Source organism: Plecotus auritus (assembly GCF_963455305.1).
Source record: "Plecotus auritus genome assembly, chromosome: 11".
Taxonomy (NCBI): domain Eukaryota; kingdom Metazoa; phylum Chordata; class Mammalia; order Chiroptera; family Vespertilionidae; genus Plecotus; species Plecotus auritus.
In genome coordinates this window covers 33,763,305-33,790,329 of record NC_137777.1, presented here as the reverse complement: position 1 = coordinate 33,790,329, position 27,025 = coordinate 33,763,305, and the positions used below count along the sequence as shown (strand labels likewise).

At 44.9% G+C, this 27,025-nt stretch overlaps 1 protein-coding gene across 6 annotated transcripts in view; it reads right to left on the bottom strand.

The window, feature by feature from the left end:
* CHD7 (chromodomain helicase DNA binding protein 7) overlaps nucleotides 1-26,081 on the bottom strand; it is a 184,640-nt gene extending 158,559 nt beyond the window's left edge. For 5 of the 6 annotated variants that reach the window (XM_080646130.1, XM_080646132.1, XM_080646131.1 and 2 more), the window contains exon 1: nucleotides 25,735-26,081. The gene's annotated coding sequence lies outside the window, so the exon portion shown is untranslated. The remainder of the gene's footprint in view (nucleotides 1-25,734) is intronic. The other variant, XM_080646135.1, reaches the window with a different exon arrangement.
* Between the last annotated feature and the right edge of the window lie 944 nt (nucleotides 26,082-27,025).

Genomic DNA, 27,025 nt, shown 5'->3' with positions numbered 1-27,025 from the left:
GTGGAACAGTCTTGGTGACACTGCTTTATGGTACCCAATGTGTTGACAGCAGTCTGGCAGATTAACACTATAAAACGTCACCCACTGTCTGCTTATATTAGGCCCAGTAGCCAAGCAGAGGCATGTTGAAATACCTGATTCATGAGTCCATCAATGCTGAACTCACAACGTAGGAGCAAGGTGTATCAGAGGTGGCACCAGGTGTGATTAAAGTAACATATGGCTGCGAAAGCTTTCTGCTAGAGATTAGAGGCTTAAATTCCAATTTCAGATGCATTCAGGTGATTCTCCTTTTTGAAACAAAACTGAAAAATACAAATGACTGCAAACTGAAGTTGGTTTGCTTTTTTCTTTTTAAGCTGATTTTTTGGGGGGGGAGGGAAGGAGGAAAAGAGACATCTATTTGTTGTTCCACTTATTTATACATTCATTGGTTGATTCTGTATGTGCCCTGACCAGGGATCAAACCTAAAGTTTTTTGTTGTTCTTTTTTTACTCACTACTATATTTCATTGATTCTAAGTCATACTTTTGATACATTTCAATATATCAGAAATAAGGCCTATCTTACAATTGGTACCATCTGAGATTTGACTAAGTACAAAAATAAAATGCATTTGCATATATTCAGGATTCTATGGTTTTCAAGTTTTATGTTACCATCAACCCATTTATTCATAATTAACTGGAAACAATGTTAACAACTTGTCTGTTTTTCCTTTTCTTAACCTCCTGTTTGCTACAGAAGATGTAATAAAGAATGTCTGAGGTAAATGAAAGGTAGCATCATTTCCAGGAGACAAAGCTTTGAAGCTCTCTTACTGTAAGTGCAAAGCTGCTACCCTCCTGTGAAGAAAATGTAGCTTGAGATTTCTCCAGCCTGTGTGCAGCCCAAATGCGTTTCTTCTATGAGAAAGACACCACTGCCAGGTGAAAGGGTTCCAGATGTTGAAGTCTTCCTCAACTGACTCCAAGACACACTAAGCCTTTTAACTCAAGCTGGAAAGTCTCAAGGATTTTCTCCTCCAACTCCCAAATATCAAAATCATGCTCACATATTTAAACAATTAGGTGAGATGTACAGAAGCTAGCACTAAATACGTCTGAAATTTGAGTGCCAAATGTGCAGTCAATATTAACCAAATTCAGTTTTTATCTATAGAAAATTTTAAAAACGTGACTGTGTTCTTTGACTTCAGAAAAAAAAATTTTTTAAAAGAGGGGGGCTTTTAAATCAAGAAAATAAATTTTCTGGGATAGAAAAAAATAAGCCAAATACTGCTTAGGTTATATACAAAAAAAAAAAAAGAAGAAGAAGGAGCAAAAAAATCCTACGAAGAAAAGTTGGGAGTATGTTTCAGAAATATAACTAATTAAAATTGCTTTTTTTAAAATGTACCCGTCTCCACCACAAAATACTGAAAAATTGTCAAGAGTTCTTCCATCCATATATGGTACCAGATGGCATCTTGGACTGGCTGCTACAGTTTTTCCAGATAACAAAAGTACCTTTCAGTTTAAAATTTTTTAATTATTAAAACATAAAGGTTAAAATAAAAGCCACCTGCAATTCAAATAAATAACATGTATTGAATGCTGCAATGCAACAAGCCCTGTGTGAAGGCCTTTAGATGCACTGTTGCACTAATCCAAACAAGCTTAGGAGGTAAGTACTGTTATCACCACACCCACCCCCCACCCACCCCCGACCCCACCCCCCCAGTTACAGCTGAAGAAACCGAGTCTTAGATAAGTTTAAAAACCTGCTGATCATCATAGAGCTAATAAGTCACTTGTCCAGTCACACAGCTATTAGGGGTTGGGAAGGGATTCAAACCAAGCCTGTTTAACTCTGGGATCAAAGCTTTTAAAGAAGTGAAACTGCCATTCCCTGAAACTGCTCTTTTTAAAAATGTTCAGGTTGAGGCAAAAGTAGGTTCACAGTTATTTGTACAGGAAGTAATACAGTAACTAATAAATAATAATGCAAGAATGAACTCTGTTCCTCAGACAACTATAAACCTACTCTTGCCCACCCGTGTTTTTCCTACGCTCTTCCTATGCTTATGATTTAATATTTATAAAATTGGAACCACAGTTAATATATTATTTTGTGTTTACTCTTTATTTTCCAAAAACATGGTTTGTGATGCCTCATGGTAGTCTAACGTGTGAGTACAGCACAAATTTAACCATTCTCAGTTTCTTACTGCCAGAAAAAAAAGATGGTGATTTCTTATTCATAACAGTTGAGTGGATTTCAGGGTTTTTCTTAAGATACATGACTGATATAACTGAATAGCCATTTAAAAAGGTCTCAATACATATATTCCCTAATTTAATTCCAAAATATTTGTACTTACTGAACTCTAGACAGCAGAGAGCATGCAGGTCTCATTATACTCTGGAAGCAACAAAATTATTTTTAAATCTTCACTAATTTGATTAGAAAAATTCTTACTCCATAATTTGAAAATTTTCGTGTTTATTGGCAATTAATTTTTTCTATACATTATTTATTTATAATCTTTACTGCTTTTCTACTGGGCTGCAACTGTTTCTCTACTGCATTCTCTCAGAGAATATGTTGATGTGCCTTCTTAATAGACCCATACCCACACATTACAGCAAATGATGTATGAAACATGAGACAGTTCTTCGTAATGTTGGAATTCACACATTCACAAGAAAGTTGAACTAGAATAAACTGATCAACTTCAATTTGTAATAACTATATTTATGTAGCCTTCTTACATGCTCCTAACCAAATCATCATTGTGATGTTTTTCCTCTGAAAGAGTTAATATTAGTATTCTACAGAATTCTGTGTTATTATTCTGTGTCCATGTTGTAAGGACATTTACAAAAGTAAAGTCAAATTGCATGTGAAAATAATCCGAAAATCATTTTTTGTAATATCCTGGTTTATATCTTTTTTTTAATAAATCTTTATTGTTCAGATTATTACAATTGTTCCTCTTTATTCCCCCCCATAGCTCACCTCCATCTGGTTCCCATCCCACCCTCTGCCCTTATCCCCCCCCCAGCACTGTCCTCATTCATAAGTGTACGATTTTTGTCCAGTCTCTTCCCACACCCCCCACACCCCTTTCCCCCTGAGTATTGTCAGTCCACTCCCTTTCTATGCCCCTGATTCTATTATATTCATCAGTTTATTCTGTTCATCAGATTTTTTATTCACTAGATTTTTAGATTCACTTGTTGATAGATATGTATTTGTTGTTCATAATTTTTATCTTTACCTTTTTCTTCTTCTTCCTCTTCTTAAAGGATACCTTTCAGCATTTCATATAATACTGGTTTGGTGGTGGTGAACTCCTTTAGCTTTTTCTTATCTGTGAAGCTCTTTATCTGACCTTCAATTCTGAACGATAGCTTTGCTGGGTAGAGTAATCTTGGTTGTAGGTTCTTGCTATTCATCACTTTGAATATTTCTTGCCACTCCCGTCTGGCCTGCATAGTTTCTGTTGAGACATCAGCTGACAGTCCTATGGGTGCTCCCTTGTAGGTAACTGTTTTTCTCTTGCTGCTTTTAATATTCTCTTTGTCTTTTGCTCTTGGCATTTTAATTATGATGTGTCTTGGTGTGGTCCTCTTTGGATTCCTTTTGTTTGGGGTTCTGTGCGCTTCCTGGACTTGTAAGTCTATTTCTTTCACCAGGTGGGGGAAGTTTTCAGTCATTATTTCTTCAAATAGGTTTTCAGTATCTTGCTCTCTCTCTTCTTCTGGCACCCCCATAATTCTGATGTTGGTACGCTTGAAGTTGTCCCAGAGGCTCCTTACACTACCTTCATATTTTTGGATTCTTTTTTCTTTTGCTTTTCTAGTTGGGTGTTTTTTGCTTCTTTGTACTTCAAATCTTTGACTTGATTCTTGCGATCCTCTAGTCTGCCGTTAGGTCTCTGTATAATATTTTTTATTTCAGTCAGTGTATGCTATATTTCTAGTTGGTCCTTTTTCATATCCTTGAGAATCTCACTAAATTTATCGGCCTTTTCTAGAAAATTCTTGAAAAACCTTATAACCGTGGTTTTGAACTCTATATCTAGTCGTTTGCTTTCCTCCATTTCTTTCATTTGTGACCTGTTTCTTTGTCTCCGCATTTTCGTTGCTTCCCTGAGTTGATAGAGTGGCTTTGTGTGCTAGGTGTCCTACAGGGCACAGTGGCTCAGCCTCCCCAGTTACCTGAGGTGGACACTCTTGGTGCACCCCTTTGTGGGCTGTGTGCATAGTCTTGTTGTAGTTAAGTCTTGATTGTTGTTGGTATCACTGGGAGGAATTGACCTCCAGGCCAATTGGCTGTGAGGATCAGCTGTGTCTACGATGGGAGAACTTCTGTGCTGGTGACACCCTTATGAGGCAAGACTTGCTTCAGTGGGGCTTTGGTGCTCACTGAGTCTGCCCCCTGAGTGTCCCTTATGGATCTGAGGAGTTGTAATCTGGATGGTCCACGGGGTACACTGGCTCTGACCACTGGGTACACTGGCTCTTGGATCTCCAAGAGGTGCTAATTTAGCCTCTGCCTGAGGCCACCGAGCAGGAACTACGGAGAGATCTGCAGATTCCTCTTCTTTGTTTGGGGTTTGGAGGTGCCCAGATGAATCCCAGCTGTGAAGCAATGCAAGCTGCTGCGGAGCCCTGGGCCTTCTTTTGGATGTTCTGGGTCTCACTGACTCAGCTGCAGTTTGTTAGGTAAATTTAAAATTCAAAGGACCAGGACATTCACATGCAAAAGCCTCTGCGCTCAGCTTGGATGGGGTGAAGTCTCATGGCGGAGCAAACAGCTATGGCTTCACAGGGCGGGATCACAGGGCGGGGCAAACAGCGATGGCTTCCCATCAGCCCTGCCCTAAGAGGACCCTGGTTCTCAGTATCCTGTGGTAATCGCTGCAAGCACCTCTGAGAGAAAGCCGCCCTAGAGTTTTGCCCGCTGCCAGACAGTCCAGTTTCTCCCGGTATGAGTCTGGGTCCCCAGAATCTCGCCCAGAACTGGAGTTCAGAAAAGTCGGGAGCTTTTGTCTCCTTCCTGATTGAGAAAAAGCCAGTCGCGTACTCAGTTGCCCGCCCTCTCCGCTCGCACGCCTCCGCCTCCATACCTCTGCCTTCCACAGCTCCTGTAAGTCTCAGTGTGCTTTTCTCTTTCCTTCTAGTTGTAGAATTTCCACTCAGCCAGTCTTCCTGTGGTTCCGGATGATGTCCGTTTTGTCATTTAGTTGTAGTTTTGAAATTGTTGTGCGAGGCAGCAGTTTAGGTGTTTACGTATGCCACCTTCTTGGTTTCTCGGTTTATATATATTTTTTAAAAGGTTTAATATTTTGCTATTTCTAGATTCACAAACTGTACAACTTCATCATGAAATAGCTTTATTTTGGAACCCTTCTAATTGATTTTTTTTTTTTTACCTTTTCATACATCTTACTCTCCTCAAATGTGTTCTGTTTTTTTTAATTCAATCTAAGTTCAAAATATGGAACTTCAGTTCTCTTCAAAGCCATTCTCAGCTCCACGCTGGAGCCCTTGAAAGGATAGGCTACTCGTCCCGCCCACCCCGTGCCTCTCCTCTCCTCTTCAATTCTCCCTGCCATAGTCAGAGCTCCTCTGCCTGTTGGCTGGGCTATTTCGACAGCCTCTGACATTTTGCCTCTAGTCCCTCTTCAAGTGCAATCCATCACATGTTGCCAAACTAACCTTTCAACTCCATTTCCATCACATAATGTAAGTTGGGATCTTACTCTGTCTAAACTTCCAATTTCGCCATAGCCCACCCTCGCTCGGGCCCTCTCCTCCTGGCTAACTCTGATCCTCCCTGAGCCGGCAGTCCCAGGAGGATGAAAGGAGGAGGGGGCGGAGTGTCCCTCTGCAGCTCCCACTCTCCCTAGGAGGACACTGGGGCGAAGGTCCCTGCCCTGACCCCTGCAGGTTGCTCTGAGCTGTTTCCTGCCAGAATCCTTGGCTCACAGTATCGCCATGATTTTGTTCATGTTATTTTTCAGTTCCTCCACTCTATCAAAAGAGAATGCAAGTTATACTTCCTAATTTCTTTCTCCACTGCCAAGCCCTGCACTAGCCGCGCCCTGCCCTACCACTGTGCCAGCATCACACCTTTTAGCACTTACACACTGTGCCACGCTGTTCCACACCCTCACCTGTGTGTTAATGTTCTTAGCATATCCCACAGAACCTTAGCACAGTTATAATTTTACATAAGCACCCCCTTCACAAACATTAAAGTCATACCAAAACGATAGCAAGAATATTCTAAAGGTCTATAAACTCATAATTCTTTCTTCTCCATCTTTGAGAAGAGTTAATAAAATAACTTTCACCAGGTACATACATGTTTCTAAAAACAGAAACAAAACAAAAAATTATTATGAGGCTTACACAAAAATTGCCATTTACTCTTCAGAGGCGTAAATCCAGAAACATTATTGAATTTTTTCCTTGTCATTACTAGCCACATCTTTGCATTCGTTAAAGCCCTCCCTAGAACTGGCCTGCGTCAGAGCCCACTCTAACATGAATCTGGACAGGTCTGTTCTTCCCTAACCCCGTCCTGAATGCCTGCCGCCCGACCAGGTGCGTGCCGGACGCCAGTGTCACTGAATGGTCCCTCAGTGCTAACACGACCCACTCCAGTACAGCTCACTTCAGCAAAAGATTCCCTCCCAAAACCATTCCAGTTGCTAGTTTAAGTTTCCACTCCAGCACAATATTATAACACAGACATTATTGCACACTGACCTACAAAAGTAGCAGATTAACCCACAGTGCACCCAGAGTAACTAATCAAAACAATGTTCCGGTGGGGAAATGCTCCAACTGCTGCCAGGAACATGGTGACGGGGTCTGAGAAGGCCAGACTAACTCGCACCTCTTCTTCCACCCACGTCCTGAAGCAGCTAGGAGAAAGCCAAGCAGGGGGTGGTACCTGTCACTGCAGAGGCAGGGAGGGGACAGGCCTCAGGTGCAGAACAACCTCACACCACCTGAGACACAGCTGCAACACTGAGGGCCACGCAGAGGCCTCTCCCATGGCGGCCCACAAGCCTGGCCCACAAGGAGCACAGCTGGGGTAGGCCCCTCTCTGCAGGCAGCCGTGCCCCCGAGGAGGGCTGAGGGGCAGGAGCCCCAGCAAGCTCATAGTCAGAGTGGTGAGGCACCAACTGCAGAAGAGAGGGTTCCCCCCACACTGGTCGCTGCCCTGCTCTCCACTGCAAATAACAATGACAGCAGTGGCCTTGCAGGCCTCGGACTGTGCCCCAGCAGCCAAGCAGGTGTCAGGGAGGGTGCAATGTGCCAGAAGGAACAAGGATGCCAGGGCACAAGGACACTTCTCCCACTGAAGAGAAGGAGCATGCAGTGCAGTGAGGGCCAGGATGCAGGAAGCCAGGGACAGAGGACATCAGGCTTGAGATGGGGAGCTGAGGTTCAAGAAAAGCGCTGTGCTTGGCGTTTCGGGCTTTCGTTACACTTTCAAGAAAGAAGGTGGTGTTAGGAAGACTTCAGATTTTAGACAAAGTGGGAACATTCAGGACAGACGTTTGGGGGAGATACTGAAAATAAAAATACAGATTTGGAGGGAGAGAAACCAAGACGGTGGCATAGGTAAACACCTAAACTGCTGCCTCACACAACAATATCAAAACTACAACTAAAAGACAAAACGGACACCATCCAAAACCACAGGAAAGCTGGCTGAGTGGAAATTCTACAAGTAGAAGGAAAGAGGAAAGCACACTGAGACTCAGAGAAGCTGCAAAAGGCTGAGGTACGGAGACTCGCACGCAGAGAGGACAGGCAGCTGTGTGCATGGGCGGCTGAGTGAGCTGCTGGCTTTCTAAAGTGGGAGGGAGACGGAAGCTCCCGACTGCACTGAACTCCAGTCCCGGGCAAGACGCTGTGAAACCAGACTCATTCAGGGGGAACCTGGACTGTCAGGAAAAGAGAAAGCACACTGAGACTTGGGAGCTGCGGAAGGCAGAGGTGCGGAGGCGCGCGCACGCAGAGAGTACTGACTGCTGAATGTACGGGAGGCTGAGTGCACGGCTGGCTTTCTAAAGCGGAAGGGAGATGGAAGCTCCCAACTGCGCTGAACTCCAGTTCCAGGCAAGTTTCTGGGAACCCCGACTCATTCGGGGAGAAACTGGACTGTCTGGCAGTGAGCGAAACTCGAGGGCGGCTTTCTCTCAGAGGTACTTACAGAGATTACCAAGGGACACTGAGACTCAGGGGCCTCATAGGGCAGGGATGACGAGAAACCAAGGCTGTCTGCTCCGCCCTGAGACTCCGCCCCATCCAAGCTGAGCACAGAGGCTTTTGCAATTTTGCAAGTCTTGTCTCATAAGAGTGTCTCCAGCACAGAAGTTCTCCCAGTGTAGACACAGCTGATCCTCACAGCCAATTGGCCTGGAGGTCAATTCCTCCCAGTGATAACAACAACAATCAAGACTTAACTACAACAAGACTGTGCACACAGCCCACAAAGGGGTGCACCAAGAGTGTCCACCTCAGGTAACTGGGGAGGCTGAGCCACTGTGCCCTAGAGGACACCTACCACACAAAGCTACTCTACCAACTAAGGGAAGCAGTGAAAATGCGGAGACAAAGAAACAGATCACAAATGAAAGAAATGGAGGAAAACAAACAACTGGATATAGAGTTCAAAACCACAGTTACAAGGTTTTTCAAGAATTTTCTAGAAAAGGCCGATAAATTTAGTGAGATTCTCAAGGATATGAAAAAGGACCAACTAGAAATTAAACATACACTGACTGAAATAAAAAATACTATACAGAGATCTAACAGCAGACTAGAGGATCGCAAGAATCAAGTCAAAGATTTGAAATACAAAGAAGCAAAAAACACTCAGCCAGAAAAGCAAAAAGAAAAAAGAATCCAAAAATTTGAAGGTAGTGCAAGGAGCCTCTGGGACAACTTCAAGCATACCAACATCAGAATTATGGAGGTGCCAGAAGAAGAAGACAGCAAGATACTGAAAACCTATTTGAAGAAATAATGACTGAAAACTTCCCCCACCTGGTGAAAGAAATAGACTTACAACTCCAGGAAGCACACAGAACCCCAAACAAAAGGAATCCAAAGAGGACCACACTAAGACACATCATAATTAAAATGCCAAGAGTAAAAGACAAAGAGAGAATATTAAAAGCAACAAGAGAAAAACAGTTAGTTACCTATAAGGGAGCACCCATAGGACTGTCAGCTGATGTCTCAACAGAAACTATGCAGGCCAGACGGGCATGGCAAGAAATATTCAAAGTGATGAATAGCAAGAACCTACAACCAAGATTACTCTACCCAGCAAAGCTATCATTCAGAATTGAAGGTCAGATAAAAAGCTTCAGAGATAAGAAAAAGCTAGAGTTCATCACCACCAAACCAGTATTATATGAAATGTTGAAAGGTATCCTTTAAGAAGAGGAAGAAGAACAAAAAGGTAAAGATAAAAATTATGAACAACAAATACATGTCTATCAACAAGTGAATCTAAAAATCTAGTGAATAAAAAATCTGATGAACAGAATAAACTGGTGAATATAATAGAATCAGGGGCATAGAAAGGGAGTGGACTGACAATTCTCGGGGGGAAAGGGTTGTGAGGGGTGCAGGAAGAGACTAGACAAAAATCGTACACCTATGGATGAGGACAGTGGGGGGGAGGTAAGGGCAGAGGGTGGGATGGGAACCGGATGGAGGGGAGCTATGGGGGGAAAAAAGAGGAACAACTGTAATCTGAACAATAAAGATATATTAAATTAAAAAATATAGATACCATGTTTCCCGAAAATAAGACATCCTCCAAAAATAAGACCTACTTACAGGTTTCCTTCTGAGTGAAATATAAGGCATCCCCCGAAAATAAGGCCCAGGGCTCTGTCTCAGAATGAAAATTAATTTACCGTAAACTGGTCGCTAGGGCCGCCCCGACTGGCGTCTAGCAACCAGTGACGTTACGCAGAGTCCTGACGTCACTGCTGTGTGGAGGCAGAGCGGAGGTCGGAGTGAGCGGTGAGCGCGCGGGGCGGGAGAGAGGAGGAGACTTTCGCAGATGCATGTAGAAGAACAGGAGGATTAGAGCGGACCGGATGCGGCGAAGGTGGTGAGTGCTGGTCTGTCTCTGGTGACACTACCTGATGCTCGTGGCCGCCTTCATGATGACTGAAGGTTCTCAGTCAGTAACAGACCCTGCTCCAGCCCAGATCCAGGCCCCAGCAAGCCCAGTGACAGCCCCCAGGCAGGCCCCAGGGGGTAAATGTCTGATAAAGGGGTGGGGGGGATGTCTGGTGAAGGTGTTCAGTGGCACAGGGGTGGTGGGAGGGGGATCACTTAAAATGACACAGGAGGATCAGAGGGGGCAATCAAAATGACACAGGAGGATCAGAGGGGACAATCAAAATGACACAGGAGGATCAGAGGGGACAATCAAAATGACACAGGAGGATCAAAAGGGGTTACTAAAATGGTAATCCCCCCTCTGATTCTCCTGTGCCATTTTGATTCCCCCCTCTAATCCCCCCTGTGTCATTTTGAGTGATCCCCGTCCCCCCACCTTGATACCCCAATTCCTCTTTTTTTACCCCTACATTAGAAATGAGCGCAAAAAGAAAAAGCTACTCCGTGGAGTACAAGAAAGGAATCGTGGAAGACTCTTGGGGCCAAAATCTTACTGCTTTCTGCAAAGAGAAGATGTTGAGTATCCGATTGGTCCGAAAATGGCGAGCAGAGTATGGTAACCTCATTGAACAAGTGGACAAGGGAAATGCTAAAAATCGCAAGTGTGGATCAGGTCAGCAACCATTATTTTCCGAGCTGGAAGACCTGATCTGTGAATGGGTTGTTGACAGGAGAGCAAAAGGCTTTGGTTGTGAATAGGGCTCAGATTCAAGAATTTGCCCTTGCAATGGCACCACAGTTTGACATAGCCCCCGAAGACTTCAAAGCATCACAACACTGGCTGGATAATTTCCTTCAGCGAAGTGAACTGTCTTTAAGAAGATCTACAACATTGTTTAGGTTGGAAGATACTCAAGTTATTAAGCGAGCACTTGCATTCAAGTCCTTTACTGATGATGCTGACTTCTCTAAATACAATCTTTCCAACATGATTGCTATGGATGAAACTGCAGTGTTTATGGGCCAATCATCTCAAACAACAATTGAATAGCGGGGTGCCTCCTTAGTGTACATTCCCTGCACTGCTTAGGAAAGTGCACGTGTTTCCTGTATTTTGGCAATTCGTCTGGATGGCACTAAAATCCCACCTTTAATCATTTCTAAGGGCAAGAAGGAAAAGATTGAACGTGTTTTGGGCGTTTTTATTCTTGAAACTGAAAAAGCCTGGGCCACACAAGCAGTTATAAGGAAGTGGGTCGTTAATGCTGCCGCTTGTTATGCGAGGGAGCCAAAGAGGTCTGCTAGTCTGGGATGCAGCCAGCACTCACCGCGCTAAAGACATGAAGACATTTCTTCACGAAAGAAAAATAGATCAGATAATGATTCCCGCAGGAATGACGGCCTATCTCCAGACTCTTGATATTGCAATAAACAAGCCATTCAAAGACAATTTGCGCATGGAAATTAATGACTACATTGAAAATAGAATGGAGAGAAATCAGCGTGGAAACTTTGTGAAACCTAAACTGCAAGAAGTTGTGACTTGGGTGAAGAATTCATGGCAGAAAATCACTGACAGTTGCATTGCAAATGCACTGCGAGCAGGCTACCTTGACAAAAAGTACTCATTTAAAGACAGTGCTATTGCTAAACATGAGAGATTTGGTCCACCGATTCTGAAAGAAAAGGAGTCACAAGAAATTCACCAGGAAATTCAGGAATTGGATTGTTATGATGATGTTCCAGAAGATGATGACATGATTGTCATTGAATAAATGAGTAAATTCTTAATACTGTAGGATTCACAGTTTGTCTGGTTTGTGTTGACAACTACCGTACTACCGTACCGTATACAGGTAATAAATTTCCTTTATTTTCATTTAACAATAAATGTGTACCGTATTCTTCTTCACGGAAAAATAAGACATCCCCTGAAAATAAGACCTAGTGTGTCTTTGGGGGGCAAAAATTAATATAAGACACTGTCTTATTTTCGGGGAAACCCGGTAGGTAGGTAGGTAGGTAGGTAGGTAGGTAGGTAGATAGATATAGATAGATAGATAGATAGATAGATAGATAGATAGATAGATAGATAGATAGATAGATTGATTTGGGGGTTAATCACATGGAGCTGAAGCTGTGGGCCTGAGCTAGCCCCCAGACAAGGCCAAGGTGAAAACCCTGAGTGCAGGCTGTGTTTAGGAAGAGGAGGAATGAGGAGCTGAGCGCACGTGGGAGGGAAGGCCCAGGACCCCAATGGTGCCACTGTGCCCAGGCCTGGGAGACAAGTGTCCAAGAGGATGGGATGGTTTGTGAGGAACAAACCCGAAAGGAAGGGAGAAGCAGAGCTGAGAAAAGCGCCCCGTGTGTGGACTTCCTCCCACCTTCCACCTGACATCCTATCTGTTAGGTAAGATTATGCTACCAACTCCTCAAAGATGGCAGTAACCCACTCACCAAATTACCTTTAGATGATTCTCATTTCAAACATGTCACATGCCCTTGGAAATAATACTGGCTTGAAATGGTTGCCCCAAAAGTGTTGCTGATGCATATTAAATCAATTTGCTTTTCGTACCACATAAACTAGAACTACACAGAAAACAAATTTTTGATTATTCTGTGGCAGTAATGAAATCTTTAACAAATAAATGCAAAACATGCTGTTCTCCATCACTGATAACACCGCCTTTAAAGTGGACTATGCTTTCAAGCCCTTGACCTTTAGTCCATCTTTACCTTTTACATTAATTGGTGTTTCACTCATTTATGTGTAAAAAGAGTAACATTACTTGCAAATTCAGAAGAAATATTCTAAGAATATATGAGTTACCATTTTGCTAAATGTTTGTTTTCTATTTCCACAGTATGTTCATTGTGTAACTAACATATTGGCCTCAACATGTGGCTTTTTAAACTTCAGAAAACATCAGAAGCACCTAGATAAAAGTTCAGCTTCTAGACAGCCCCCAGAGATTTTAATGCAGTAAAACTGGTGTGGGGGTGAGGAATCTGCATTCTTAACAAGTATTCCAGATGACTGTGTTTATTCTAAGGCCTGATAAATCTCTATTTTATTAGTCATTCTCTCTTTTTTTTAAATTCTCACCTGAGGATATTTTTTCCATTGACTTTTTTTAGAGTAGAGGGGAAGAATGAAGGGGGGAGAGATACATCGATTGGTTGCCTCCAGTTTGAGCCTGCAACTGAGGTATGGTGCCCTTGACCAAGAATCGAACCTGCGACCCTTTCGTCTGCGGGCCGATGCTCTAACCACTGAGAAAACTGGCCAGGCCTATCAGTAATTCTATTACCAGATGAACTTTTTAAATAATTACATAAGATTCTCAAAATCATCTGTTAGACCCATTGTGAAGGTCCCTTGAAGAAAACAGATGAAAAAGCTAGCTGATCCAGATCAGCTTTCTACTTAAACACCAATAGATGCATATTTGCAAAGCAACCTTGTACCTTCGAGTCCTGGGAGGGAGAAGGAGGGAAGATGAGAACATGGTTGAAAAGCTGCAGATCAACACAGCAGGCCAGGCTTAGGGCTGCCTGTTCCCTCCTCCCCAGCAATGACAAGTAGCAACTACTCCGTTAGCTTTCTGTCCGAGAACCCACGGACAAGCATTTTCTGTGCAAATGTCTCCAAACAGTGAAAAAAGGGGGAGCTGGGGTTCCTTTCACAAAACGGAATATTGGAGGAGTAAGAGCTACACAAGAAGATTTCACAGAGATATAAATGAACACTGAATGCTTTGAATCAACAAGGCTAGTGTGGGTGAAACAAATCAGAGCGCTTACAGTTCAAGAGCTAGCCCAAGCAGTCTTTCTTAGAGGAAGAAAGGTAGTCGAGAGTCGTTTTCAGTCTACCGAGTGGCTAGTAGTAGTAGTAGTAGTAGTAGTAGTAGTATTGCAACGATCCACAATGGATAATGCCAATGGTGTGGGCATTTCCCTACATTCCAAAAAGCCTGAGCATAGAGAATGCTAGTCGGGCCTCAATATCAACCATGTGTGAGCCACAGCCTCGGCTTCTGTGCAGGACCTAACAGGACACTGCCTTTTGTTCACCACACCCAGGCAGTGCCACAAGGACGTGCATACTCCAGCGGCAGCATTACGGCCCTGCCTGCCGGCCAGCAACTCAGTCCCAGCAGCCGCACCACCCGTGGGCTCAACTGCGCGGGGAAATCGCCCTGTTGTGTCCTCATTTGACAGCACACAGACAGAGTCTCCTTATCCTGTGAACCAAAGCGACGAAACAGAACTAGCCACAAGGTTCCTTATAAACTCCAAGTTTGTTTCAGACACCAGCCCAGATTTTTTTTTTTTTTTTTTTTTTTTTAATGAGAGGGAAAACGGAAAACTTAAAATGCTAATTCTGGTGATGAACTTGGCTCTGAAACTTTATACATCAAGACAAAAATTAAGGCCGTAGCCAGGTAGCTCAGTTGGTTAGGGCCGTGGTCGGCAAACTGCAGCTCGTGAGCCACATGTGGCTCTTTGGCCCCTTGAGTGTGGCTCTTCCACAAAATACCATGGCCTGGGCGAGTCTATTTTGAAGAAGTGGTGTTAGAAGAAGTTTAAGTTTAAAAAATTTGGCTCTCAAAAGAAATTTCAATCGTTGTACTGTTGATATTTGGCTCTGTTGACTAATGAGTTTGCCAACCTCTGGGTTAGGGCATTGTCCCGATTCGCCATGGTTGCGGGTTCAATCCCAGTTCAGGGCACATAAAAAAAAAATCAACCAATGAATGCATAAATAACTAGAACAACAAATCAATGTTTCTCTCTCTTTCTCAATGTCTCTCTCTCTTTCCTCCCTTCTCCCGCACCATCTCTCTCAAAATCAATTTTAAAAGAAGACAAAAATTGAAATTTTAAATGCACCAAAAATAGCAAAATTTAAGTTATAACTAGAAGCTCACTGTACTCAAGCTAATTAACATCTTGTTCAATTGTGAAGGGGGAAAAAAAACTATAAACTTGTACAAAATCTAGAAATATATCACCAAAGAATATGAAGCTAAGTAGTATTCAGATTTGGGATTTTATCTCTTTTTAAAAGAAGCCTCCTGATTTCTCTATTTTGGAGTTCCACCCCTATTTAAGCCACGTATTACGACTACAGCCTATCCTGATTTGAGTCCCAACTCCACCACCAATAGCTGTGCTCTCAGGCACATTTATTAAACAATCTCTAAAACGCCACTTCCTCACCCATAAAGTGGCGATTACTGTTCCAACCTCATCATTTTGATGAATCCTACTTTGATACTTCGTGAAAACCGGTCTGTAAATAGTTTCAGCAAACTCACATAAAGACCATCCTCCACAAGTGTCAGCTATGGAGATCAAGTCCTACAGTCACTGTCATTTTGATTTTAATAACAACTTTTCAAATTTGTAATATGGAAGGATAGCACAGAAACTCCCATATGCCCATAGTCATCAACTCTTTATACTCTGCCCCCGTTTTCATTTCTCCCTTAGAATCCCTTGTAATTGACAATGAAACAGAATAGCACAAAATGAAAGCTGTCCGCACCCCATCGCTTCCATGTTCATGCCCATGGGGACAGCAGAGGAGTTCCGAGGAAGCCGCCCAGCCTCGCTGCCCTTCCAGAAGAACCTCCCCTCACCCTCTAGCTGCGATTCAAATCTGAAATCCCAACCCCAAAGCTACTCTCACTTGAGATCCCATCTTCTCTCTTTCTTCAGCAACAAACAGAATGTGGAGGGGAAAGGACTGGATCAAATGTTCTTTGAGAACGCTTTGTACCACTCTGGTCTACGCCGGAAAGGTCGAACTTTCCAGAAGGATTGAATACGCCCTACCCCTGATTGTCTAGGACAGCGTCACCCATTTTTAAAGAACTGCAGGTTTGGGGGGAAAAGGGGAACGATTGGTTCATTCACAAGACACTCATAATCCAGTTAGGAGATGAGCATCTTCGTAGCTAGAGAACTGCTCCCGAAAATGTGTCGTGTTTAGTACCTGGGTTGTCCGGTCACCTCCGTGTGACTAAGAGGATTAGGAAACACCACCTGGTGACACACCAGAACGAAGACACATGCAGATATTCACCGACGTCCACTCCTGGGAGAACGTGATGCACCAATCACCAGTGTAGGCCACTCATTCTTTCCTAGCCACCATCTGAGGTTAGGGGCCTTTCTAAATTAATAACAACATCAAGATACGTGATTTGATAAGTTCCATGATTAAGAGTGAGCTAATAACTACTCAGCAAATATGCCTGACGCTATACCAAGTACTTCAGGTCGAGTACCTCCTTTAATCTTCCACTGTCATTCTGGGCGATTGATAATATTATTTCCATTTTTATGATTCACTTGCCGATCTGTCTGATGTCACAACTCAAGGTCTCAGCCACCGCAGAATAAAACCTCCACAAGAACAACTGTTCTCCTCATGGAAGAAGAAGGAAATTAAGGTTGACAGGCATGGAACTCCGTCATCTTAGGCGCCAAGCATCTCAAGACATATGGCGGACAGAGGAGGAGCGGACAGAAATAACGTGGGCTGATAGGATATAGCAATAGGGTATGAGATGGGATTACAGGGTGTTGCAGGTACTTTGAATGGGCCTTTCCCTATTAAGGCACCAATGATGCAAGCCTCAGAGCTGATCTAAACAGCAGGGTGGCACAATGGTTGCACACACAGATTCTGGAGAATGACCAACCTGCATTCAAATTCCTCCTCCACTGCTTGCTGGGGTTGTGTGACACTGGGCAATTTAACCTGTCAGCCCAAGCATCCTCATCTGTAAAACAGGATAATCATTCTACCTATTTCCTTGAGTTGTTCTGACGAGTAACTACAACAATCCATGAAAACACTTAGCATAATGCCTATCTCACTCAATGCTCAGTGACTGTTACTCGTTAGGGGTATGACTGTTATTGTTATTGTTGTTGTGTTATTTCTACACTATTTTAGATGACTGCCCCAACACACACCTTAATAGAGAAAATAAACACTGTTTAATTTAATCGAGATTTTTAAATTCTCAAGATGAGTCTGCATGACTTTTATGACAAAATCTACATGCCTACAATTGGCCAAAGCAGAATTTCAAGTACAAGCAAGGTCATATATACAAGAATATAAAATATTGCAAGAGAGATTTTTTTTTAAGTTGACCTTGAGGATCTGGGCTTAACAGTTTCAATATCCTGTTAGTCTCATATTTACATAAAGTAATTTCCAGACACATACACTTTAAAATACATCACCAACTAAGGCATATTTTTTATCGTGCATCTGTGCTCAAATTGATTTTATTATTCACTTACTGCAACAGAAGCACTGCCTTGGAAACTGAAGGCATGCGTACTGCAAGGGACTTCTCACTATCTGCCTGATTAGTATCATGCTAAAGGCGACAGTTTTTAGGTGTGTTTAAATAATACGTACATTTGATAACTATGTTTTAAATATCAACAGAACAGATTCTAAAAATGTTATATTTCTTTCAGAAGGATAAAAAGAGAACAGACTCTTTAATCAGTCAGAGAGGTCCCCCAGCTTGCCACAGAACTAGGGGGAACATGAACTACAGAGATACCACATCCCTTTATCAGATACAATGCAAATAAAATATAGTGTGGAAACCTCTGACTTTTAAGGGGACGATATCAGGGAGAGTAAGTAACATGTCAAAACTAACACACATGTCTAATTCCCTGCCTTTCCCTACACAAAGGCTCAGTGACAGTGGCTCTTTGCCCACCCCCTGTCCTCCCACCCCCTGCCCTCCCACCCCCGTGTTGGAGACACATGGTGGAAAACCAATCTGCTGCCTCTGGGCCACTGCTGAAGGGTGGGGGTGGAGGGGAGAGAGCCCCAAATAAACATCCTCTTTATTCTTCCACTAAAACCCACATCACAGGAACCTGCATACATCTTTCCATTTAGTATTTACACCTTTGAAAAGGCAATGATTTCTTAGACCATAAGAATACAATGTTGATTAGGACCAAACAACAGAATATATTTTTCAAGAATTTTGAAAATTTTAAAACTAGCAAGTTGAAGAAAATGCATTAGAAGTAAATTGCTACCGAGTAGTTGGCACAAGCCCATCTGAAGCCAAGTCAACACACCCAGATTTTCTTTGATTCCACCATATGGGAATATTACTACCCCTACACTTACCCAAATAGTCCTCAAAACCACTGACGGTGAAAGTAAAACCTGCCGATGAAGCATGTCCCTACAACCTAAGTCCCTAAATCAACCTGTAAAGCCACACAATCTTGACAACCCTGAAGGAGACAGAAAGGACCGTGGTGGACTTGACCAATTCATACTGGCCACCAGAAAGGCCAATGAGAAACAATATCAATAAAAATACCTTTGAAATAGACCCCCAGCCAAAGACAATGAGTCCCAAGTCCCTGGAAGGATATGTATGCAAACCAAGGTCAAAGTCTGACACATCACAAAAATAAATGGATGGCAGTGTCACCTATACAAACTGGCAAAAAACTAAAATGCAAACACTTTCCTCAATAAGTTGTTTCAAGATGAATGTTCAGGGTTCCCATAAGTTATTTCACAGAATATTAAAGTCAGCAACTTAGAAGCTTTTCTGTTCTGGATCTATCAGTTAGCATCTCTCATTTACTACCATGTCATACAATCCCCTTTTTATAATAAATGAACGAAGAGGCTTTTAAGATCATTCACACACAAAAATAGTTTACATAGCCCTAATCGGTTTGGCTCAGTGGACAGTGTGTCAGCCTGCAGACTCAAGGGTCCCAGGTTTGATTCCTGTCAAGGGCATGTACCTTGGTTGCGGGCACATCCCCAGTAGGGGGTGTGCAGGAGGCAGCTGATCAATGTTTCTCTCTCATGGATGTTTCTAACTCTCTATCCCTCTCCCTTCCTCTCTGTAAAAAAATCAATAAAATATATTTTTTTTAAAAGAAGACAAAAATTTTTTTTAAAAAATAGTTTACATATATACTAAAGATCAGGTAAGTATTCTGACCAAGGATGGTATTTTTCCCCACAATATTTAAGTAATGTATTCATTCCTACCACACCCATGTATGACTGCAACCAGCTCCTAAAATACAACTCCCTTGGGCTCCACTGTTGGGAGCTCAAGGACCTTGTCCCAATATGTAACTAGCAATAGAAAGCAGTTTCCAGAATGTGGAGACACAGAAGAACAAAATGTAGCAAAGTCTGCTTACCATAGGATTCTAGTCTCAGTCTATGATGAGCAAACTCCTACAAAGTGCTACATAGTAAGCAAGGAATAAGCAAAGTGCTACACATTAGGCAAGGAACAAATGGAAGTGTCACACCTTACACAAGTAACAAAGGTTCCCTCCCCTCCCCCATTTCACTGATCCCACCAACAATCCTTGGTGGGCTCACCATGCACCAACATCTTGGGGGGAAGCTAGCATATTATCTTGCAAAGTTTAGGAATGCTACCAGCAATGACACCATGGTCCATTAAGTGGCTACGTCAGTCATTTGCTACAAGAATTCATGAACTTCTCCTCAAATCTAGTCAGTCCTCCCCAGGAGCTCCCTGCCTTAGGGAATGAACAGCATCACCAGCCAGCCAAGCAGAGAACACACTGGAAACCTACATTCCCTGATACCTTCCTCTCCCTGAGAATAAACCCATCCTCAAGTCCTATTCATTGAACCTCTTAAATATTTCTCAAATCCGTCCATTTTTTTCCATCCTCATGGCCACCATTCTAGTCCAAACCATTATTTCCCCATCCCCTGGACCACCATACTAGGCACAGTACTGCTCCCCACCCTTGTCCTCCCTCCTCTCCCCACCCACCAATTCAGTCTTCAAATCCGCTCATGTCCAGCTCTACTTAACATTCATCAGTGGCTGTGTTGCTTTTTCAAAAATCCCAAATTCCTTCCCAGGCTGGCCTCTACCTGCCTCTTGAGTTTCATCTAGTTGCTCTCAGTTGACCTCAAACACACTGCCTCTCCCTCGGGCTGGTTAGTGCTGCCTCCTTCCTTCTTCTACCATCATTTGGATGGCAGTGCTAAAGCCACTTCCCAAGAGGTGACGCCCCACATGGATGAATTCCCACATCGCCCTCACTCCTCCCGGTTTCCATGACCAATGATACTGCAGCAGCTCTATTTACTTTGTGTGTGGGCCTGCCATGTCTCCTCATGGCACCACTGTATGTAACTCATACACACCCAGCACTTTTCAGGTAGCAGGTACCCAATAAATACTTGCATCAAAAAACAAGAAAACAGATCAAACGGGAAAACTGACTGCAATCCAGAGTCACTTGCTGACTCCTACAGCAGTGGTGTGAAGCTAAAAGGGCCAATAAATTGCTGATTCCACGTGGGCCTAAGCAAGCAAGCCCAAGGACCAATCAGCCCTTTACTATCACCAAGTTCTGCCTCTTCGCTACTATTCTACATTATGTTGATTTTTTAAAAGACAGTCTTTAACTTTCCAAGTAAAAACAAAACAGAGCAAAATACTTCACTGAGACAACTATCATGTTTGCAGTCGCCTAACATTAGTTAAAAGGAACAGGAATCAAGTTATGGTAATGAATACATGCTTCTAAAATGAAAACAGTAATCAAATCCTGGAATAATTATCTCTGCATTTTTTTAGATGGATAATCAACACCACCACCACCACCACCACCCCCTCTCAAAAAACCCCTCCAAACCTTTCCGCAGTAGAGGCAAATAAATTACTGTTGGCTTAAGAATATCTTTAGGGGCTATGTTAGCAGATGTTGTAGGATTCTTAACCCAAAAGGTACTTCGAGTCAGAACTAAGAAGGAGAGAGCTGGACTCTGCCAGCACCAGCTCAGTGACCCTGCAGAGACAAACCCCGGGCCGGCCCTGCATGCCCTGCACGGGCACTGAGCTAGGCACGGGAAGACAGCTGCAACGGAGACAGCTCCGCAATAACTGGGTGACCAGCCAGAGGCAACTCATTTAATTAATCTCCCTGGGCTTTAGTTTCTTACTCTGTAAAATGAGAAAGTTAGACCAGCTCTCTAAGGTCCCTCACACTCTAAATATCCAAAGATTCATTAATGGTTGTAAGATAAATTTCTATGTGACAATATCATTATGATTTCCTATAACTGTTATTTTTATCCTACAGGTGAAATTTTCTTTAAGGTTTTTAATATATTGATACAAGTAAAATAATAAAAGGGCAGTAGTAGTGTTTTTAATCACCTTCCCAGCTCTTAACCACCGCCACAGTCAGCTATGGACTTCTGCCATAACTGCAACCTGACCTGAGGAACACCCAAATTAAAATAAATCATCACATCTTCAGGTTTTTGTAGGAAAATTAAGTGATCATTTACTCACTATTTATTTTATATTATTTATGATCTTTAAATATTAGAGTTTTTGTGTTTTATTTTGTTTTTAGAACTAACACAAAATAATGAAGTTTCCTAGCGGGGGAAAAACAATTTCTCTTTCAAACTAGCAAAGGTATAATGGCTTTAGAAGTCTGATAAGATACAATATTAAATTGTGATTTTCTAATAGCATAAAAAGAATAGCTTGTTTAAAAAAAAAAAAAAAGATACACAAATGTGTCCACGTGAATGAAAAAGACAGAGTCACACAGGGCCAATATGTGTCCGACATCATCTCGGTATCACCCAAAAGGCTCCTTCTCCATCTTTTTTTAGTGAATTTAGCTATGTGACCTACATCTATTTTAGTGCTTGTCTGTTTACATCTAGAAAGCATGTGAATACTGGAAGTGAAACACTTTATTACAAAGCTAAAGGTTTAAGGGCCTTTTTGTTCTGTAGTCACACACTTTGCTCAGCCCTGACTAAGCATTTTTTATTCTTGCGATGCCTTATTTATAGATGTTTATAAGATGGCCAGGGTGTCTGCTATCAAACCCAAAAGGCCATCTATGGATAATAAAGGACAAAAGGTAACCACTACCTCCAAAGCTAATCTTAAAAGTGAAATGCATTTGGTTACCTATAGAATCCTCTCTCCTACTAGACGGTAAACTCTCTGAGGGAAGGCACTGCCCCTTCGTTTACACACTGAAAGCTTGCCAGTGGTTGCTGAATCCAAGTAACTCCAGGGAGAAGACTGCATGGCAGGCAACCTTTCTTAAGCATCGGGAATAACGTGCTATAAGCCTAAGTTTGAAATAATGACTCTAAACGAGGCATGTAGACGGTTCTTGTGAGTTACACAGCATGTACATAAGAGCACTCAGACTGTATTCGCTCTTTGAGGAAAATATTACTTTTCTTTTGACCTAACTGCTTAAAAACTATACTATAAATATTGTATTGACTGCATCTGTAGGAAGAAAAATGGTAACATTTCTTTGATACATTACTTAAATGTACTCCTCATGTATTCATTTTAAATCAATATAAGTAACATTCTCATGAAAAAAGTTTGGAATTGGTCTTATAAGTTGAACTGATTAAAAACTAGATCAAGTACAGGTGAATCTATTTATGTACTATTTTTAAATTAAGTTACTACAGGAGTTATTTTAAACATGACTTCTATATTTTCACCTTTGGGGAAGGGGTATGTTTTTCCTCAAGAGGAAAGTAATGTTTGGGTTTTCAACCATTAACTACCTATACACAACCTGTATCATTTCTCTACCCTGACTTCTGCATTAAGATACTGAAAAGGAAGTCACTTTTAAAATTAATTTAAAAATAAGTCCATTGATTAAACCAATATAACTAGAATTTGGAATTCACATACCAGTCTTTCATTATTATTATTCATTTCTTATCTAGAAACTCATTTTAATCTCAAAAAACCTAGAATAGAATTCATCAAGCTTCAATTTACTGGCTTGCACTGAGTGGAAAAAATGAAAAAATATCAAGAAAATATAAGCAATAAAGTCCATAGTGTTAGAAAACAATTCTTGAGTGGCATGGTGAGGAAATTCACCTGTTAAAGCCCCCAAAGATCCATTATCTCCCTTTATCAGGTTACTAAAAAGGGGGTGGGGGGGAGATGCCATATTTCAACTATTTGGCAAAATAAGAAAATTTAATTCCTAAAACTTGCTGCAAGCCCCTTTCCATTTCCAAATTGTTTGCTTAGTAACTTTTTTCTACATTACAGATTTCTTTTTCAGGGAAAATAAACTTTTCCTGAGCAAATCTGGAAGACATAAAATGTCTCCTACTTATTATCACCTAGAAAGGCAAACCACGTGCCCAAGCATCTAGCTTTCAGCCTCTTTATTATCACTGTCAATGAATGGGCCCCAGTCAAATGAAAGCTGCCATTTTAGGGTAAAGACTGTAGGGCTCTGTTGTGCAACAGCAAGACAAAAACACTCCGCGACAGATGTACTCTGGGGGCTGGGAGACGATTCAACTTCATGAAATCACTGCTCAAGTTATTTCTGAAATAAGAATGACCGAGTACTTACACATTACTACAATCTAAATGGAATATAACTAGGATAAAGCAGGTTCCCAAGCTGCTAAGGTCACAGTCACTAAGATTTTTGTTTTGTCATCGTTAGAACAGATCTGTGAGGAAATAAAGACAAGTTTTTTTTTTCTACTTGATTATTACGTATAGTGAGTACTCCCCCTCCCCTTATTAGGAGAGGATTGAGAGAAAATACACTCAACCTCCGTGAAAGGTACTGCCCATTGCAAAAACGGCTTAAATTAATGTTTTAAAAAATAAAAATCAGGGCCTTCTCCTACATAATCCTTTAAAAATAAATTAAAATATTTAATACATCCCAGAAATCAAGCCCAGAAGACGAGCATATTTCAAGATAAGTTCTTGAAACCGGTTGTTAGATAATATACAATGGGAAACTAAAAAGTATACTTAGCAAGTGGAGAGCTGGATAGTGTATCTAATTCTAGCAATTCAAAAGGAAACTCTCCATGTGGGTTGCTACTTTTCTTTTGTCCATTGTCTGTTCAGAAGAGGGGGGAAAAACTAGTTTAAAATCCAGGCGTGAACAATCTCCAAAAGTGACCTCCAGGAAAACCGTCCGACCCATAGCAGGAGCTCTCCCCGCGCTGCCCGCTCTAGTGGGGCGCTCACAAAGCGGGCGGCCGGCCGGGAGTTTGGGGTGCGCTCCCACGGCGCTGGGCTCCTCGAGGCAGAGCCATTCGGAGAAAGGCGGCTCGGTAATGATGGCTGCTCGGGGCCGACGGCTCTTTCCCCGGAGCCTCCCGACCCCCCCTTCCCGCCCCGGGTCAGCCGCCCTCCTCCCCCCGCCCCCGTGCCGTGCTGGCCCCGAGCGGACGCTGAGCCCGGCACCGCAGCCCACGGGGTGCCCGCGCCCCCGCACCCCCAGCGAGCTCAGTCCCCGGTGCGAACCAAACAAACAACGCGTCCCCTGCCGCCCTCCTTCCTCTCCCCGCTGACCGCTTGGCCTCCGGCCACCTCCGCCGTTCACGCTCCGAACCGGGGATTTCTGCGGGGGCAGGGCGCACCCGGGCCACCTCGGGGGCCACCTGGTGACCCCCACCTCGGCGGGCTCGGGGGTGGGGGAGCCGAGTTGCTTTCGGGGGGTTAGAGTCGCTATTATGCAGCCGCCGCTGCCGTTGGCCCGGCCAGCTCAGCAAGGTGGGGTCCCCTCCTCGTCGCTCCTCGCCGCGCCGCGCCGCGCTCTCCCTGGCCCCGCTCCCTTTCTTCTCCTCGGGTACTTGGGAGCCGCCAGAGAGCCCCGGGAGCCCCAGGCCCCGGGTTCGCAACTCCGCGCCCGCGGCCGGCAAAGGCTGGGACCGAGACGCCCCCAGCACCGCGTGTTCACGTTGCCCCCGCCCCACGCGGCACCCCGCGCACTTTCCCCGCCGTCGACCCACCTCTCCCGGTGGCCGTCCCTGCGCGGGCGGCGCCGCCTCGCCAGGAGGGACGCACTTTGTTCGCGCCGGTGCGGCCGCCGCTCCAGGCGAGCGCGGCGTGGTCGGTCCGGAGCGGGGGGCGGGGGCGGGAGGCGGGGGTCGCCGCCGTCCCCGAGCCGCCGCCGCCGCCGCTCAGCCGCCCCGCGCCCGCGCGCCCATCGCCCACTCGCACTGGAGTTGGAGCCCAACTTTTCCTCCTTCCTTTTTCTTTCGAATGGAGCCGGCAACTCGTGCTCGGCGCCGGCGGGAGGAAACGCTCGCGCTCCCCCGCGCACAGACACGCTCCCTCCTGTCCCCCGTCTCCCCCCGCCCCCCCGCAAGCCGGCAGCACAACAAAAAGCCATTTACATGCGAGGAAGTGACCCTCGGCCGGACCGCGCGCCCCCGCCCCGCAGACGCAGGCAAAAGTTGGGGCGCCGGGCGGCGCTCGGGGCGCGGGTTCGGGCCCCGCGGACGGCGACGCCAGCGACACGGCACCAGCGGCGCTGCGCTCCAGCGCTGGCTCCGGCCCCCGCCCGCCCGCCCTCGCCCCTCGCCCCTCGCCCCGCACACGCCCAACTCCTCGCTCCCAACTCCTCGCGCGGCCCCGGCCCCGGCCCGGAGCGATTTCCTGCCGCCGCCGCCCCTCCCGCAGGCGCCCGGCGAACTCTCGTGCTCACCGGCTCGGTCGGGCGGGCGGGCTCCTCTGCTGCCCTGTGCCGAGGGAGAAACAAAACGCAGAGCAGGCTCTGGAGTTGGCTGGGCGGCCGCGGCCGGGGGGCTGAATCCACGGGCGCGGAGTTGGCCGGGAGCGAACGGGGCTCTGGCGAGTTTCAGGGTCTCTGGGTCCCCGGGCCGCCTCCTCAGCGGCGCTCCTTTGTGTAATTTCACTCGATTCAAGTTTAATCCGATAGTTCCCGAGCACGAGCGCGTCCGCACTACCACGGCTCAACCCCCGCGCCGCCGCCGCCGCCGCCGCCGCTACCGCCGCCGCCGCGGCCCCAGCACGCCAGCGCCTGCGCGCCCCCGCCACGCCGCGCGCGCCCGCCGCCGGCTCCTCCGCGCCGCGCCCGCGCCCGCGCCCGCGCGCCGCCACCTGACGTCAGGCGCGCCTGGCATAATTTATGCAAGAATTCGGCCGGGGTGGCGGAGGCCGAGGGAGAGGCCGAGAAAAAGGGGGCGGCGCGGGGCTGCAGGGCCGCGGGGCCGCGGGCGGCGGGGGGCGGGCCGGGCGCCACTTCCCGTCCGCGGGCGGGCGCCGGCTCTGCGGGCGGATCTTCCCGCCGGCCGGTGCGCGGCAGCCGCACGGCCGGGCTGGCCGGGCTTGTCCGAGCGCTCGGCTGCCGCTCGGCTGTGCCCCGGGCGCGGGCTGGAGAGGGTGCCACGTTTCCCCGCGCGGCACCTTCCCCGAGTCCGGGTGCGCCGCCCCGGGGCAGGAAGCGGCGGCTGGGAGCCAGCAGTGGTTCTCCGGCCACAGCGAGGGTTTCCAAGGCTACGCGGACGGCCGCGGCTCGAGGGGTTTGGAGGTCTCTCTGTAATTATCCTTCAACTTGAAATTATTTTCCCACATGAAATTATTTAGAATGGACACATTCCATTTCAAATACATTTATCCTGCCTCGCCACATTGCTTTTCTTGCCTCCTAGTTGACAGAACTTCGCGTCCATTACCAAATCAAAAAGTTTAACTAGATGGAGTCAATTTTGTTGAATTTGTTGCCACGCCAAAAAAGGGAGAGACAGCGCAATGGTTATGAAACAAAGAAATAGGTTGTGTGCCCATTATTAAACGTGTCTGGACTGGAATGTTTTAATCATTCTTTGGCAAAATAGCACTTTTATATGATCTCCTAGCCTTAAATAATCAAGCCTCATTCTATTTCTCCTCCCGGTGCAAAATAAATAATAAATTTGTCTTTTACTAATTTTCCTTTTAGGAGATAGATCTACAGATATTTATCAAGCACCTTG